At 45.8% G+C, this 18,209-nt stretch overlaps 1 protein-coding gene across 6 annotated transcripts in view; it reads right to left on the bottom strand.

Annotated features, from left to right (window-relative positions):
* The window catches only part of CSNK2A1 (casein kinase 2 alpha 1), a 242,837-nt gene that overhangs the window by 39,609 nt on the left and 185,019 nt on the right, over positions 1–18,209 (bottom strand). The window lies entirely within an intron of this gene.

Genomic DNA, 18,209 nt, shown 5'->3' with positions numbered 1-18,209 from the left:
TTGGTGGAGCTCAATGGCTCTTTTGCATAGATAACAACTGGAGTTTAACTCTTCCTGTACTGGAAACAATATTAGACTTATGTCTCTGCTTCTAAAGGTTGCCATACACTTATAGATTTGCAGCAGATTCAACCATCAGATAGATTTCTGGCAGATGCCTGTCAGGTTGAATCTGACAGGAATCTATCCGATGTGTGCTCCACACTAGGAACAGATTTCCAATCTATTAGAAATCGATCTAAATGCATTATTGGACCATTAGATCCAATGCAGCTCTATGGGCCATCGATCTGCGGGCAGCAGCAGATCAACCTAGATTTTCCATGCTGTCAGATAGATCAAATCGATAGAGAAATCTATCAAAATCATCCACAAAATCGATCTAATGGGGAATTTGATAGAATCGATATCGAATCGATCGATGACTTAAATCGACCAGTGTCTGGGCCCCTTAATGTTTTATTTCTTAGTTGCACTACACATACAAATCATATCTTTTTTTTCCCGCCTCAGTGTCTCTTTAAACAATGCACATTGGCTGTCCTACAGATCCTCTGACTGATACTGTTAGTCGAACATTTGATCTGCATGCTTGTTCAGGGTTTGACTGGATTAGCTGCATGCTTGTTTCAGGTGCGTGATTCAGACATTACTGCAGCCAAATAGATCAGCAGGATAGCCAGGCAACTGGAGTTGTTTACAGGAATTAAATATGACAGTCTTCATATACCTCTCATATCGGTTTCAATGAAATAAGACACCATGAAAATTACCATTAACAAGTGATTGTTATTTTGTAAAACAAATATATTATATATTAAAAAAAATGTTCACTAAGTTTAATTGGGATAGGTTATTGATACACTGAGTTGAATAAAGAAAGGGTAATAATGAGACATTACAATTGTTAACCCCCTGGCCATTAATAGTCAATAGTGTGTCCCTTCTGAGCCACAACAATCAATCTCTTAGATGTGTTCTTTACTCAGTCTACTGAACCCTCCTGTGGCGGCAGATTCAAAAAGGGGTGACAGCACTGGAACAAGGGGACCAAGAGAGTAACAAGAAGGCTTTATTAGATCTACAACCTTCCCTCTCCATAGGCAAGTATCTTTGCTTTAGAGTAAATTATATTTAGCCTCCTACTCCGAAAAATGACTAAAGGCAGCCATACTCTGGTTGATTGCCACCAGTTCGACCAACATAGATTCCTCTCTGATCTAATCTGATCTGAGAAAGATCTATTGGCTGCCCATACACTGCAAACCGATTTTGAATAGATTTCAGCATGAAATCCATACACAACCTGTGGAGCTGCCACCTGCCTCTCCGTCCCTGCTCTCCCTGGCCAGCAGCCATACATTACCTGCTCCGCCGGCGCGAGTCCCCGGGTCCGTGCTGTCCCTTTCTCCGGCTGGCCCTCTTCATCTTCACTTTCTGCCCCATCGTGTGGGAAGGGGAAGTTCAAACAGTAGAGGGCGCTCTACTGTTTGAACTTCCGCTGCTCACAGGATGGGACGGGAAGTCAAGATTAAGGCGGCCAGCTGGAGAAAGGGACAGCATGGACCCGGGGACTCGCTCCGGCGGAACAGGTAATGTATTGCTGTGGCGGTCGTTGCCAAATCGAACGCCACTAACGGCATGCTCCCAACCAGCCGGCGATCGAGCAAAATTTTCCGCCAGGACCGAATTGATCGATTTTGGATGGTCCACATTTGCGTAATCAATTTCACAGCAGATTCAATCGCAGTGATCAAAATCTGCTGTTTATCGTCGGGAAATTGAGTTGGTGTATGGGCACCTTAAGCATCCCGTGGTTTTCTTTTATATGTAAACATTTACAAAGCAGTTAGAATGTTTTACTGCCTGTAACCAGTGGCAGCCCAATAAGTGTCCCAGAGTTAGAAAAAGGTCAATAGCTCGGTGGCGTAGAGGTTAGCTCTCTCGCCTTGCAGCGCTGGGTCCCTGGTTCGAATCCCCGCCAGGGCACTATCTGCAAAGAGTTTGTATGTTCTCTCCGTGTCTGCGTGGGTTTCCTCCGGGCACTCCGGTTTCCTCCCACATTCCAAAAAAAAAAAAAAAAACATACGGATAAGTTAATTGGCTCCCCCTAAAATTGGCCCTAGACTACGATACATACACTACACAATATAGACATAAGGCAATGGTAGGGATTAGATTGTGAGCTCCTTTGAGGGACAGTTAGTGACAAGATATATATACACTGTACAGCGCTGCGTAATATGTCGGCGCTATATAAATACTAAATAATAATAAAAAATAATAATATTTATCTCTCCCTGCCCTCAGAAGTTGTATTCTGCCAGGCTGTAATTTGCTTATCAGTGGTGTTTACTATATTCCAGACAAAACAGAAGCTGTCACTTGCATGCATGAAAATTAACCCTCACAGGCAGCAAAATAAAAATGCAGCTTGGTTATGTTTTGTACTGTACACGTCATATCGCCTCGGGTACACCAAGTTCATTATCTATATCAAGCATTCAGTTCCTTCCCAGACATTCTTACAGTGTGGCTAATCTGTTGTAACAGAGGTGTAATTCTGACTGTAGGTCCCCTTTAGAAGTAGACCTACAGACCTTCACACTACGGTTTCTGGAAACACTGTATAAGAATTGCCTCACCACCCAGTCATGTGTGATACGCACGAGAGCTCATTAGTGCCATACAAAACATGCAACAGCACAACGCCATCAGGTGTAATGTGACCTACTAATCTAACAGGTCTGTGTATTATGAATGATGGAAGTGGCTTCCCTCAGAACAGGCGTTCGTCACGTGACCGGAATTAAAAGGTCATGTGACAAAACGCTAAAGGGAACCTGAGCACAGTGCGTGGGTATAGATTTAAGCACACAAATACTTGGTTCTATCCCCTCCTTCACCGCCCGTACAGTAAAGCCCTCTGCCCCCCGGTCTGGTCGGTGTAAATTGCATCGGGGCCAGAGACTCTTAGTAACATCATACTGTGACCCCGGAACATCTCTCCTGCACTGAGCACAATGACGTGCTGCTCGTGCACGGATAGGCAGAGAGAAGGTTGATGGAAGTCGGAGCATGCGCCGAACACGATCCACCTTCCGCTTCCGGGGTCACAGTGTGGCTTCACCGAGAGTTGCCGGCCCCAATGCAATTTACACCGGCCAGACTGGGGGGCAGAGAGCTTTGCTTCACAGGCGGTGAAAGAGAGGGTATAACCAAGTATTAGTGGGTATGCTTAAATGTATACCCATGTGTCGTGCTCAGGGTCCCTTTAAAAGGGGCAGAGAAATAAGTTTTATCTGGATGTGACAACACAATACACAAGTTAGAGATGGACAAAGCTCAGGAGCGATGCCAGCTGTAACATTTCAGCCACCCCAAGGTGCCCATTTATCTAGTGATGTATAGGCAGATTGACCAAGAGAACTCTAAAGGAATTCGATTTTCCCATCACCCCGAGTCACATAACGTATGACATCACACACATGGTGCTACACAGGGGGGATGGCGGAGGAGTCCAGGAGTTGAAGCAGTGGGACAGGTGAGATTTTACATTGCACGGGCGAGGGGCGGGGTTTTTAGTGGAAAAAGCCTTATCGTACGCCGTTACCACTGATTGACCACGTCGGGCCGAGATATTGCAGCATGCTTGATCGATACATTTGACCGATTTCGGGTTGAAACAGATCTCGGACATGGTTTCTGCGGCACTGATCGATAGAGACGCTATGATGCATCATCACTAGATGCATCACCACCTTCACATTCCAGGTTCTGACTGTTAATGAATGGTAATGGTCAATGAGATGCAAATAATGCAGTTTTTCAGGCAAATGTCATGATGCTTAGAACTAGGCCAATTCCAATCATCAGAAAGTGGTAGATGGAGAAAGGACTGGAGGCATAAGCTTGTCCGATGCACAGAGAGCATCTCCCGATGAAAGGAAGACGTTACAGATCATATGTGAGCCTCGGAATAAAACAAGCGCTGCCAGGTTCTAGCACGCAATGCCAGTCATCTGACCACTTCTCAATAGGCTTTTTCTTCCTGTTTATGTAAGTGGAAGATCTGCTTAGCTCTGTGTGGTCTGCGTTTTAAACCTCATTTCTGGCAGAGATCTAATCAGATCATCTAGGGAGGTCAGTAAACAAAACTTTGCAGACCAAAAATTAGATAATACAGTATATGGAAATGGAGGCAGCACAATTTTTTTTGATCCAAGGATCTGGCTTCACTGACAAAGATGGACAACGAGGTGCAATTAGTTTTGGCTTGCATGCAAATGTAAAGAGAACTTCCATTGAAAAAAACAAAACATTAAAAGCCCGTCAACGTCTTTCTTAATGCTACAGAATCAGGGTAGGGAGAGGTCTGTTAACTTTCCTGCTCACCTGCAATTCATTGGACAGAAAGCCCCACCCCCTCCAGCATCAAGACAGCCGCGGCCATTTTCCAGAAGTACTGTATTCCAAAGCTCTGTGGTCATCCTCACCTGCATTGCTGCTGCCGGTAAAGTGTGATCGTGCTGACTGTAAATTTGCGCTGCCCCTCATCCGCAGTAGGAGCCTGTGCTGCCACATTTCATATTTAACCCCTTCCCGACAGGCCTTGGGAAGGTGCCAGCCCCAGGACCGCCTAACACCAAATGGCATCAAGTCCTGGGGCGGGGTCGCGTGCGCATCCCCAGCATGAGTGAGGGAGCTTTGCTCAGTCATCAGTCTACAGGCAGCGTTCACTGCTAGGAGACTGTTAGATGACGAAACCTCCGTTTATTTACATTGTACAGCGCTGCGATCTACTGCTACTCAGTAGGGAAAGAAAAAAAATAGACATTTAAAAATAAAATACAAAAATAAACAAACCATCACAGCAGCGATCAGAGCCCACCAACAGAAAGCTATTTGGGGGCAGAGAAAAGGGGTGTGTTGGGGAATCACTGGTTTGCTATGTAGTATGGCTCTGCAGCAAGCTTTTAAAGCTGCAGAGCACTAAATTATAAAAAATAGCCTTGTCACTAGGGGGGGGGGGGGGTATAAGCCTATGGTCCAGAACTGGTTAATGATGCTGCTGGTGGTTTTCCCCCCCAATATCTCCTCTTTCACACCTACACGCCCTAAATTTTCAGGGTAGGGAGGGGACACCCCAAACTACCTCTGTGCCCTATTACAGCCCGAGCACAGCTGGTTCCCAGCCTCCATATCAACATTTAATAGAAATTAAGGCAGTAGTATGTAATCCAGAAAGCCAGTTTCACTGATATCAAGAGTTCAAGTAAGATTTGTGAGCTTTAATTTGTACGGTGCAATGATTACCTGGCTTTATCTTACCCAGCATTTAGCCAATAGTCTACGTATGCCCATGGTAGTCTATAGCCAATTATTGTACAGGAATATGTGGAAGTCGCCACTGTACAGACTCTGCGTTGGCCATTTCCTAGTTTCTCAACATGCGGTACGCGTACCCCAGGGGGTACTTCTGATGGTTCCAGGGGGTACTCAGGCTTGATATACTTGACCAAGAGTAACAAATTTAGAGTTTTAGAAAATTATAAATCCTATATAAACACCAAATTAGTATTTTTTTTTTCTAATTAAAAGCAACAGTAAATGCTTGGAAATTGTTTAGAACCAATTATCATGTACTACGATTAAATATATATTTGTCAAGGAGTACTTGTGATAATATTTACTATGCCAGGGGGTACTTGGTGAGTACAGGGTTTTATAAGGGGTACATACCAATAAAATGTTGAGAAACACTGGGCTATTTGACAGATATGCCCAATACACAATGGCAATCACCTGCCATAGGGCAATGGGCAGGGTTCTGTTAGGGAACCAAACCCTTCCCAATCGGAGATGAAAAGATTACTGGCCCATCTATGCCTAGCTTTACCCTCTGACCATTAGAAATATACACTGCACCAATACAGTAATGAAGACCATCCGCCACACAAACATTCTTTCCGCAAACTAACTGGTGTGCCCCACAGGTCATCAAACCAATAGGATACTGTGGATAATGACCAAATGCACAGCTGCGGTCACCACAACACAGCAGCAGCGTCACCCCGTGTAAGCTGAACTACTATGCAGCCTGTGACAGCTCCCTGCAGTAATGGAATCTAATTAAACAGTAACTTCACATTACCACAGGGTCTGCAGTGCCAAATAAATCAATGCACTGAAAGGCATTCCTGAACGCGGATACAGAAGCATTGAATGCGTACCAGAGATTCCTGAGCCAGGCCAAACAAACCCTGCCTCTTACCCTACACCGGGCTCAGAGGAGGCAGGAGCTCATGGCTCAGGAAGAACGAAGCAGCAGATAGGAATACGGCAACTTTTATTCTTCCATCTGCAAACAAAGTAAACCAGAGGGACTATAATGATCACATCCAGTTTGCAGGGAATTACTCCTCAGGCCGCAGCTGCTTGAAGAACAGCCTCAGGCTTCTTCAGGACAGGCAGCTGACAAGAAAAGTGTCCGACTGCCGGCTGCTCTTGTGGACCTGCCGGTTGCCGGAATGCAAATCTGAAGCTGCGGACTCACCGCCTGATAGGTCATGCAACGTCCCCTTGATGATAGTCGTCAGTGACACCTTTTCCTGTCGGCGGGTGCGCACCACGTCACGTGACACCCCACGCCTGCAGCGAATGAGACCAAGCGATCCCGGCGATTCGATCTGCCATGGCGGTCGTTATTGCGCCGCTAAGTGGTTGTGCACCTGTACCCATGTTGTGATATAACGGAAAATCGCCACGTGAGAACTTAGCTTCAGCATGATGCACCTGCACAGTGTTCAGCTAGCCATGTTAAAGGGCCCCAACTTACCTCTTAGCCGTCCAAGCTGTAAAGAATCTCCCTCTGAACCCCAGTGGCCCCGTTAGTAACTGCTCTGCTGAATAGATGAATTACCATTACTGTCACATGTGGGTAGCTGGTGGGGCTTAAGGTGCGTGGACACGACAGCTTTCACCTGAACAGATTGGGACTTGATCCCTCAGGCAACAGGGATCGGGAGGCTGAGCACTGTACAGATGTGTTTGTTGCTATGAGGTAAGGAGATACAATGGTGCGATGTGCAGCACAGCAGCTTCCGGTGGGAGTGGAACAATAGGCTTGGAGGTCGCGGTCATTTAAACTTTAAATTTTAAAGGACAACTGACCTGAGAGGGATATAGAGGCTGCTATATTTATTTCCTTTTACACAATACAGAGTGCCTGGCAGCACATGCTTATCTTCTGCCTCTAATGCTCTTAAAGGGAACCTTAACTCAAAATAAAAAATGAGTATTACTTACCCGGGGCTACCAGCCCCCTGCAGCCATCCTGTGCCCTCGCATCAAGTGACGGCTCCAACAAATACCCCAGAGCTAGTTTCGTTTTTGCTGATTTGGAGGGCCGCCGCGTGTACCTTTGCATGTGTTACAGCTGGTGCAGGAGGCTATCGTGGATGTAAACACATGTCTTTATATGCATTGCAAAGGTATGCATGGTGGCTCTCCGAGTCTGCAAAAACGAAACTAGCTGGGGGCGGGGAACCGGAGGATCCGTCACTGACTGCGAGGGCACAATGGCTGCAGGGAGCTGGTAGAAACCCCAAGTAAATTTTTATTTTGAGTTAAGGTTTCCTTTAACCATAGACCCTGAACAAGCATACAGATCAGGTGTTTGGCTTAAAGTGAACCTTAAGTGCAAAAAAATGAGTTTTACTCACCTGGGGCTACCCTCAGCCCCCTGCAGCTGATCGGTGCCCTCACCGTGTCTCCCCAATCCCCCCGTCCCCGCCGGCGGCTATATCCGGTTTCGCCGTCAGGACCCAACCGGCTGGGAACGCGAGTGATTCTTCGCGTTCCCAGCCACAATATCTCCCCCTATGCTGCTATTGCGGCCTTCCTTGCTTTTTTTTTTTTTTAAAGTGCCTCTTTAAGTCTGACTGCATTTGCCATATGCTTGTTTCAGGTGTGTGATTCAGATACTACTGATGCATGAAAGATCAGCAGGATGCCAGGCAACTGGTATTGGTTGAAATAAATATGGCCACCTCCATATCACTCAGGTCAGATGTCTGGATCTTCTTAACCTCCTTAGCGGTATGGACGACTATATACGTCCATTACCGCCGGAGGTCGCCGCTCAGGCCCTGCTGAGCTGATTTTTATCAAATAAAAAGCAGCACACGCAGCCGGCACTTTGCCAACCGCGTGTGCTACCTGATCGCCGCCGCTCGGCGAAAGAGGGTCCCCCCAGCCGCCCGAGCCCTGCGCAGCCGGAACAAAAGTTCCGGCCAGTGCTAAGGGCTGGATCGGAGGCGGCTGACGTCAGGACGTCGGCTGACGTCACTCCGCTCGTCGCTACGGCGACGAGGTAAGCAAAACAAGGGAGGCTGCTCATTGCGGCCTTCCTTGTTAATTCTGATCGCCGGAGGCGATCAGAATTACGCTTTAGCAGCGCCCTCTAGTGGGCTTTCATGCAGCCAACTTTCAGTTGGCTGCATGAAATAGGTTTTTTTTTATTTAAAAAAAAACCCTCCCGCAGCCGCCCTGGCTAACTTAATAGAACGCCAGGGAGGTTAAGGTGCCCATACATGAGAACGAATATGGGCAGATTCAACCAAGAGAAATTTATCTCTAATCAAATTTGATCTGACCACTACAGGCCGATTCCAGCATTAAATCATCAGGGAATCTGCTGAGCTGCTGCGTCCGCCCCGCCGCTGCACCTAAAATGTATAAATGTATGTAGTGTAGTGCATTTATACATTACCTGTCCTGTAGCAGCTCGCCGGGTCCATCAGTCCATCTCGCCGGGTAAGCCGCATACACGCTAGCGGCGCACTGCTTCCGACTTCAGCCGCTATGCGCCTTCGTAACGTCAGACATAGCACCACCGCGTGCATGCGGAACCCGGCGAGATGGACTGAAACCACGTGGAGGCTGACACCAGACATGTAATGTATAAATGCACTTGACTACACTACATACATTTATACATTGCGGCGGGGGTTTCGTTGTCTCGTCGCTCGTTCGCAATTTTGGCCGCCGTACCGCTGCGCACCCGACCGACCAACCTCGGCCCGACATTTTCCAACATGCGCGATCAACTGTGCGGCCAATTTCTGTCCCGAAATTAGTCGCTTTGTCGGTCATGCACTTGGCAGCACCAATTTTCATCCAATTCGATTATAATAATCGAATTGTATGGCCGATTGGTTGGTTGGCGGCCCCTCTTAACAGGATTGGGTGACACTTTTACACACACACACACACTTGTTACAGCGGATACAAATCCTGCAGTGTCTACTTCCAGCTTTCATGTAAGCAGAAAAGGTAAACCTCTTGTGTTTACAGATTAGCTGCTCTGCCCATTCAGCCAGTTGACAGATCAAATTACACAGATGAGGAGGAATTAAACAGGCTTAACTCTCTAAATACATACAGCGTGCATTTCTCCAGGTTTTTCTCCTGTGCAAGAGTTTAGGTTGGCTGTAACTTGCAGGTAAGCAAAGTACAAGTAACGTCAACTGCATGAGTATGGGGATTTCTGAGTTGTTTGCACAACAAAGGCAAAAGCTAAGAGTCCACTGTTCCAAGGTATGACATTTGACACTCCATGCAATGCTAGCAGGCTGATAATTTTGCAGCCCGATTTCAAATTAAAATGAATAAAAACATTTCATGACATGTCTGCTTAGATGTGATAAGACTACTGTCTGCAGCCTGCAGTGAATCGGGCAGCCTAAACTGTGCCCAGCAAATCAAGCCATTAGATGACAAGATGTAAACAGAAGGACACACCTCTTGCTTCCTGTGGACACGTCCTCAGATGTCACAATTCATCTCACCAGTAAGGAAATGACAAGCCATGGCACACAGGGAACTGTCATGTACAGGAGAGTCCTGCAAACCACACACACCTGCTTCTGTAAATGCTGGGAGCTAGCATGACCCCACCATCGCAAACTGGATATGAAGGCAAACAGGATGGATAAACAAGTCCAACAAGCAGTCATTAACAGATGCAAATCCAAGCAAAAGCAAACCACTGCTGTACTTTTTACTCGTGTGTTATTTCCCCTGCTGAATTTACTGAAAACATAATTAAAGTTTTCAGTAAATTCAAGCAGGGCTGTGGGACAGGCAGGGCTGTGGGACTGGATTCAAGGAGTCTGAGAAATGTTGGGTACCTGGAGTCGTAGGTTTCATAAACGGAAGAGTCTGAGTCGGGAGTCGGATGAATTTTGTACCAAATCCGCAGCCCTGCCAAGTATTAGACTAAAGAGTCTAATTCATTTTAGGTACCTGTAGTCAGTGGTTTTATAACCACAGCTCCGGGGACAAGAGGGGATAAAGAGTTAGGGCCCAGTCACACAAGGGCGATTAGCGGCCGTTTACCGCTAATCGCTGAAGAGCAATTATAACTATATGGCAAAGACACCACTGCCGCGATTGCCGGCATTTTGCGATTAGCGGCAACTGCAAACGCATTGCGTGCGGTATTATGCTGCAATTGAAGCGTGGTCGCGACTAGCATGCTATTGAGGCCCTAATCTCTATTGCTAAAAACCAGCAGTGAATGTATCAAGATAATCGCGGTAAAATCACCTGCGCAGCGTTTACAAGTGTAAATGGGCCCTTAGGCCGGGTTCACACATAGGAGTACATTTCCTGTCCAGTTAGTTTTGTATCAGTTTTCTATGGGTGCGTTCCCAGACCCAGATTCAGTGCCTGGAATAGGGATGGTCAAGGAGATGCAAATGTCTAGTGGCTTATGCAAATGTATGCCGCTTGAAAATAGACCAATCAAATTGTACCTCAGCAGGATTTGATTGGTTCATTTGCAAGCCGCATACATTTGCATAATATTGCATCAACTTAAAACGATTTGCATCTCATTGACCATCCCTCCCTGCGCTTACTCTGCACATAGGTGTGTGCCAGGCTGGGGGAGCCAGAAAACTACGCAGCGCTGCAGCGTAATAAAGTGAAAATAAAAGGAGCGGTGAAAGGTTGAAGAACGCCTGAAGTGAGAGGGATATGGAGGCTGCTCAATTTGTTTCCTTTTTAACACGCAGAGTGCCTGGCTGTCCTGCTGATCGTCTGTGTCTAATGCTTTTAGCCACAGCCCCTCTACAAATGTAGATCAGGTGCTCTGGCTGGACTAGCTGCATGCTTGTTACAGGTCAGCGTTCTCCCCAGGCTGTTTTAGACGGGTGCTCAACCCGGCTAGTTTTGATGAGCACCCGGCTGTCATTGGCTCACCTCCCCCTATTCTGTAAGCAGAGTTGCGCACAGACGCATTGGCCCTGCATTCTCTCATCGCGCCCCACTCGGCTACTTTTTCATGCCACTCGGCTGGAAATAATTTCTGGGGAGAACACTGCAGGTGTGCGATTCAGATGCCTGAAAGATCACCAAGACAATAAAGCAATTTGCATTGGTTAAAAGGCAATAAATATGACAAACGCCATATCCCCCTCACTTGAGGTGTACTTTAAATAAGGATTCGCAGGTATCTTCAGGTGCGTACACACCTTTGACTCATGTCGCCTGTCGGGGATATTCTGTTGCACTAATGGCCGGGGGAGAACAGCCAACGGTGTGGCACGTGTGATGTCAAGTGGTGGGGGAGGGGCATCTTCAAATAGTCATAGGGGTGAGTTCATCCACCGGACGGATCGGGAGTCCTTGTACACACGCCTGACTATTGGCTGAGGTGGTAGTTATCGGCCTCCTCAGCCTTTACACAGCAAAAATATATTAACCCTTCGCACTCTCGCATGCAAATGTTCAAACAAATGCATTCACAGATTCACTCATCCAGGCACCACTGTTATCCCTACAGCTAAGTTAAAAGCCGGGGGTTTAGTTCACAGAAGAATGCATTCTTATGCTTAGTCACCTATACTGTGCAGAAGTACCCAGGTAAACATAGGTGTCCTAACTCTGGCCCTGTAACATGCATAGTGCAGACATGCAAACATTCATTGCATCAAACCTATCTAGGGATTAGGAGCACACATCCTGACGTCCTCTCCTGGGACAGATAGCGCATCTTACCAATATCACAAGGGAGCTAACGTAATGTATCCATGTGCACCATGCGCATACACCAGCATAAGCTGTGTGCATGCTGACAAACACATACAGGGGAAGGAGGGAGTGCACTGAATTAGACCCTAGCCACAGGGGTCAGTAGCAAGACAGGTGTGTATGAGGCTCCAAAGCGATCCCGAGGCGAAGTTTGGGTTCAAAATAAGATAGTAAGCTAAAGAGAGGGAAGCCTCGGGATCCTATTGAGGTTTTCCTCTGTGATCAAACATCCCCCGCTGCTGATCGCGGCACAGCAGCTGGCAAACACGCATGCGCAGTAGCATGGAGCCTGTGGCTCCAACTTACTGGACATGCGTGGTCACGCTGCAGGAAGGGGAGCTGTGTGGCCCCGATATAATTAGCGACAATGCCTTGATGCTAGTGTTCTGGTTGGCCACGACAGGGGATTCATTTTTCGGATTAAATCGCTCCACAATGATGCAAACAGCAATCACTCCTGTGGAATCACCACTATAGGCTTGTTTTGCCCAGGCATTTTTGGAATTGCCGGTTATTCCTAGAAAGCGCTGCAGGAAGCGCAGTCTGACCCTTGACACTGCAGGAAACCTAAAGTAGGGACGCACGATTCAGCCCCATCTCAGGATCCGCTGCCACTCTGAAAATTGTCAAGCACAAATGCCATTTGATGCGTTTGACATTTTTTCAATGCAATTTTCCTTGCATCATTTTTGTCCAAACACTTTTTCAATTACATTGGCGCTTCAATCTAATTGGCTGCAAAAAATGCATTGTGTTAAAGAGACACTGAAGTGAAAAAAAATATGATATAGTGAATTGGTTGTGTACTATGAATAATTACTAGAAGATTAGCAGCAAAGAAAATATTCTCATACTTTTATTTTCAGGTATATAGTGTTTTTTCTAACATTGCATCATTCTATAATATGTGCAGATTACACAACACTCAGCATTCAAAATGAGTCTTTCAGAGCAGTCTGTGAAGTAATGACCTCTCTAGCAGAGGAAAAGTAAATAGTCCAGGAACAGTTGAGATAATAAAAGTCAGATAACAGCCCTCTCCATGACTAACTTAGTCGGAGAGCTTAATGGCTTGTTTGCATAGAGATAACAACTGGAGTTTCTCAACTCTTCCTGCACTGGAAACAATTACACTGATGTATCTGATCTTAATGTTTTATTTCTTAGCTGTGCTACACATACAAATCATAGTATCATTTTTTTTTTCGCTTCAGTGTCTCTTTAAGGTGGCCACACACCATTTTTTTTTTTATTCAATTCGAGCATTCCAATACAATTTTTTTTTTCAATTGATCGGAAGTTTCGATCAGAATCTTCAAAGTAACCTAAGTATTTTCGAGATTGCCATAATTTTGGGATTAAAAAAATTGTAAACTGAAAAAAGTTGGTTGTTAGAAAAACCAGAGAAAACGTATTAGTTACAATTTTTTTCTGGTTGAATACAATTTCACAATCCATCACACCCCCATACAATTCTTGTTAAAATTGGTTTGAATTTTCCAACACATCCAATCTAAAAAAAAAACAAATAAAAAAAAAACAACTTTTGATTATTTGGGACAACCGATCGTATTTATTGAATCTGTGTAAAATTGGATCTTTTCATTGTCTGGTGTGTGGTCTTTGAATTTACAGTCTGGAAAAAGGAAAGGATGATAGGATGGGTTAGGACCAGAGCATGTATTTAGCGCCGATATATAAATAATAATGTTGATAATTCGAACATTTGTATAGAGCTTTTCTCCTCTCGGACTCAAGCGCTCAAGAGCTGCAGCCACTGGGATGCGCTCAAGAGGCCATCCAGCAGTGTTAGGGACTCTTGCCTTGAACTCCTTACTGAATAGGTACTGACCCTAGCCAGGATTCGAACCCTGATCTCCCATGTCAAAGGCGGTGCCCTTAACCAGTACACTATCCAGCCACTGATATCTGATAGGCTGGTTCTGGATTTTTGTTATCAAGTCCTCTGTAGAGAGCCAAGCTTTAGACGCCAACTTTCCAAGGCATCACAAGTTTCAATTTTTCCTTTGTGATCGGCAAAATCCATGTGCTTCAAAGAAAAGTAATCGGATCGAAACGCATGCATTATGGAAGGGCTCGAAGGCCCGGTTAGCGTTCCCTGTCCGGATTTTCCTGATCTGATCCGGACCGTATACTGTACAAACGGAACGTACGTTCCGCATAGCAATGCAAAGTCTATGCGGACGTTCACATAGTTACATAGTTATTTTGGTTGAAAAAAGACATACGTCCATCGAGTTCAACCAGTATAAAGTACAACACCAGCCTGCTCCCTCACATATCCCTGTTGATCCAGAGGAAGGCGAAAAAACCCTTACAAGGCATGGTCCAATTAGCCCCTAAAGGGAAAAATTCCTTCCCGACTCCAGATGGCAATCAGATAAAATCCCCGGATCAACATCATTAGGCATTACCTAGTAATTGTAGCCATGGATGTCTTTCAACGCAAGGAAAGCAACTAAGCCCCCTTTAAATGCAGGTATAGAGTTTGCCATAACGACTTCCTGTGGCAATGCATTCCACATCTTAATCACTCTAACTGTAAAGAACCCTTTCCTAAATAAATGGCTAAAACGTTTTTCCTCCATGCGCAGATCATGTCCTCTAGTCCTTTGAGAAGGCCTAGGGACAAAAAGCTCATCCGCCAAGCTATTATATTGCCCTCTGATGTATTTATACATGTTAATTAGATCCCCTCTAAGGCGTCTTTTCTCTAGACTAAATAAACCCAGTTTATCTAACCTTTCTTGATAAGTGAGACCTTCCATCCCACGTATCAATTGTGTTGCTCGTCTTTGCACCTGCTCTAAAACTGCAATATCTTTTTTGTGATGTGGTGCCCAGAACTGAATTCCATAATCCAGATGTGGCCTTACTAGAGAGTTAAACAGGGGCAATATTATGCTATCATCTCGAGTTTTTATTTCCCTTTTAATGCATTCCAAAATTTTGTTAGCTTTAGCTACAGCTGCTTGGCATTGAGTACGATTAACTTGTTGTCAATGAGTACTCCTAAGTCCTTCTCCAAGTTTGATGTCCCCAACAGTATCCCATTTATTTTGTATGGTGCTAGACCATTAGTACGTCCAAAATGCATGACTTTACATTTGTCAACATCGAATTTCATCTGCCATGTATGTGCCCGTACCGTACAGTACGAAGCCGGACCGGATCCGGACACTTTTCCAACATGCGCTATTTTTTGGGTCCGGATCTCCGGCCCACGCACCCGGACCAGAGCCTGACAGCACCATTCGGAACACAGAAACCAATGGGAAACCGAAGGCACAGAACACACTGCCTACAAAAACCTGACATTCTACCCCACTTCCTATGCGTATCCAAGCGGCCATTTCGGATGGGGACACATGGGCCAAGCATGTCTGGAGTGGAGCAGCAGTGACAGACGTGCTGGAGCTGTTTGGCAGAATGTCGGAGGTGGAGGTGAAGCCTACAGCGGAGGAACCTGATTGTACAGGTGCACCTTCTGCTGACCCCAACATTTTTTTTTAATTTAAATTTCACTATTTTTTGCCCACGGATCCGGATGGCAGCCTATTGCATGCCTGATACAAACGGATCGGATCCGGATCGGAACCGTACAGTTCTGATCAGGATCAGGTCCTGATCCGATCAGGATTCGGTCCATTTACTTGCCAAAACGCAAGTGTGAACGGGGCCTAACAGTGCACGGTATGGGAAAATAATGCAGGGCAGAGCTTTCCGCAGAATGGATAGGTATGGACACTTAGCTCTGCTGTCCACTGCAAAAGAATATAGTGGCACAGATGCAAGTCTGGCCTAAGTATCCTCAACTCCAAATGGCGCATTCCATCTGCAAGAAGTGTTCAGCTTCTTCCCTTGAGATTTACTGCAGCGCTATAGAGAAGCAGAGACTGGTTGGGGCTGCCTACACCATCTGCTGACCCTCCCAACATACATTGTAAGGGTATGGTCAATGACATGCAAATAATTCTGCCCATTCGTGCACATTTATGCAGCTTGAAAACAAATCAATCAAATCCCAACACGGCTTTTTTCAACTGGGCCATTTACAAGACGCAAACATTTGAGTCCATGGTGGCCTGGAGGGGGAATAGTAATTAACGCCACCGGGACTTGTGCATGTATGAAACCTATGGAGGCATGGCCTTTCCAAGACCTATAAGGGGTGTCCTGTGGTATCTTAGACCAAAACATTTGAAGATTCTTTACATTTTGTGAGGCCTCCATTGCTCTGACTGGTTTTTTGTCCCCCAACCCATCCCCAATCCCACAGACACTCAACTGATTTGAGATCTGGGGAGTTTGAAGGCCAAAGATACCAAGATTGGAGAGACCATGCTACCTTCTTCCATTGCTCCATGGTCCAGTTGGCACTCATATGCCCATTGCACACACTTTCAGCGGTGGACAGAAGTGAGTCTGGTCACCAGTGGTCCTTGCTTGCACCACTTTTGGTAGGCACCAACCATTGCATACCAAGAAACCCTACAAGACCTGTCATTTTGGAGATGCTGTAACCCAATCATCAAGCCATCACAATTTAGCCCATGTGAAAGTCACATAGACCAATCAGCTTGTGCATTTTACTGCATCTTCATCAAGAAGTTACTGTTCACTCTAATGTATGCCAAAACTCCAGTGGAGGCGCCCTTGATGAATAATCACTATATGCTGAGGTATAAGTGAGAAGTATTGGAACGTATAAGACCAGACATGTCATTGGAAGGCAAGAACACCAGACTCACATATTTCGGTCATGTGATGCGATCAAAGTCCTTAGAGAAAGACCTAATGCTAGGACTGATCAGTGGCAAAAGGCGACAAGGCCACCAGAGAACACATTGGCCTGACACCATCAAAGCTGGCACAAATGGTACAAGATCGGACAGCATGGAGAGAGCTAACCCATAGAATCGCCAAGAGTGGGATACGACTGAATGGATATCATCATCATCATCATCATCATCATCAAGTGAGAAGCGTATGTCTTACATTCTCAGAAGAATAAACCAAGTAAAATGGAAAAATATGTTTACTCATGCAAGCTAAGACAACGCGTTTCACGGTTCCTTGCCCTCTTCCTCAGGTTAATACAAGAGCCTAGACTGCAACGATCTCTAGCACAAGTGCCTTTCATATCAGATTGAGAGGTGCTCGTGCTAGAGATTGTTGCATTCCAGGCTCTTGTATTGGCCTGAGGACATGGGCAAGGATCTATGAAACGCATTGTCTTAACATGGCATGCAAGAATTTTTTTTTTCCATTTTACTTGGTCTATTCTTCAGAGAAGGGAGGACATACACTTCTCACTTATACCTCAGCATTAGGCCTGAAAGATGAATCGAATTTAAACCGAAATCGCAATCACCAAGATCACAATTTCGGAATCGTCAGTGGCAATTATCGCGATCACATCATTTCCACATGGGGAAGTTTGAAGCAGTGGCTTCAAACCTTCCCGGCGCGTGCGGCCTGCAGCGTTGGACATACCTTCCGCATGAGTGCAACGCTGTCTGTCCTCTATCGTTGTCTGCCGCCTCTTGTGCTTGGCAAAACTCTGGGGTTCCTGTATGTCACATGACATACAGGAAGTATTCCGTGCATTAGAGCCTGCAGTAGGCAAAGTGGATAGACGGCATCGCTGGACTCATGCTGGAAGCTATGTCCAGAACTGATGCAGCTTGGGGGACAGAGGAGGCACAGAGACACACAGTGGGCACAGAGACACAAAGGGGGCAAGAGAGAGACCCAGAGGAGGTATAAAGAGGCAAAGGGGGCACAGAGAGACTGGGACAGAGGGGGAACAAAGCTTGATTTGAAGGAAATCGTGAATCGAAATGTCACAGAAATCGCTAAATTTTTTTCCCTAGAATAGTTTAGGCCTACTCAGCATATAGTTATTCATCAAGAGCGTCTTCAATGTTTTTCATAGATTATACCCTTCAGGATTCAAATAATCACAAGGACCTTTTTTTAGCCCCTAAAATATCCAAGGAGAGCAACCAACCAGCCTCTGCGACAACAGATCTGGGATACCGAGCGGGAAGGGTTTAATTTCCCGCACGCTCTGATAGTGGTTGCAG

The sequence above is a fragment of the Hyperolius riggenbachi genome, chromosome 12, assembly GCF_040937935.1.
Source record: "Hyperolius riggenbachi isolate aHypRig1 chromosome 12, aHypRig1.pri, whole genome shotgun sequence".
In the NCBI taxonomy this organism is placed as follows: Eukaryota; Metazoa; Chordata; class Amphibia; order Anura; family Hyperoliidae; genus Hyperolius; species Hyperolius riggenbachi.
The sequence above is the reverse complement of the archived record's forward strand: the minus strand, read 5'-3'. Positions and strand labels throughout refer to the sequence as shown.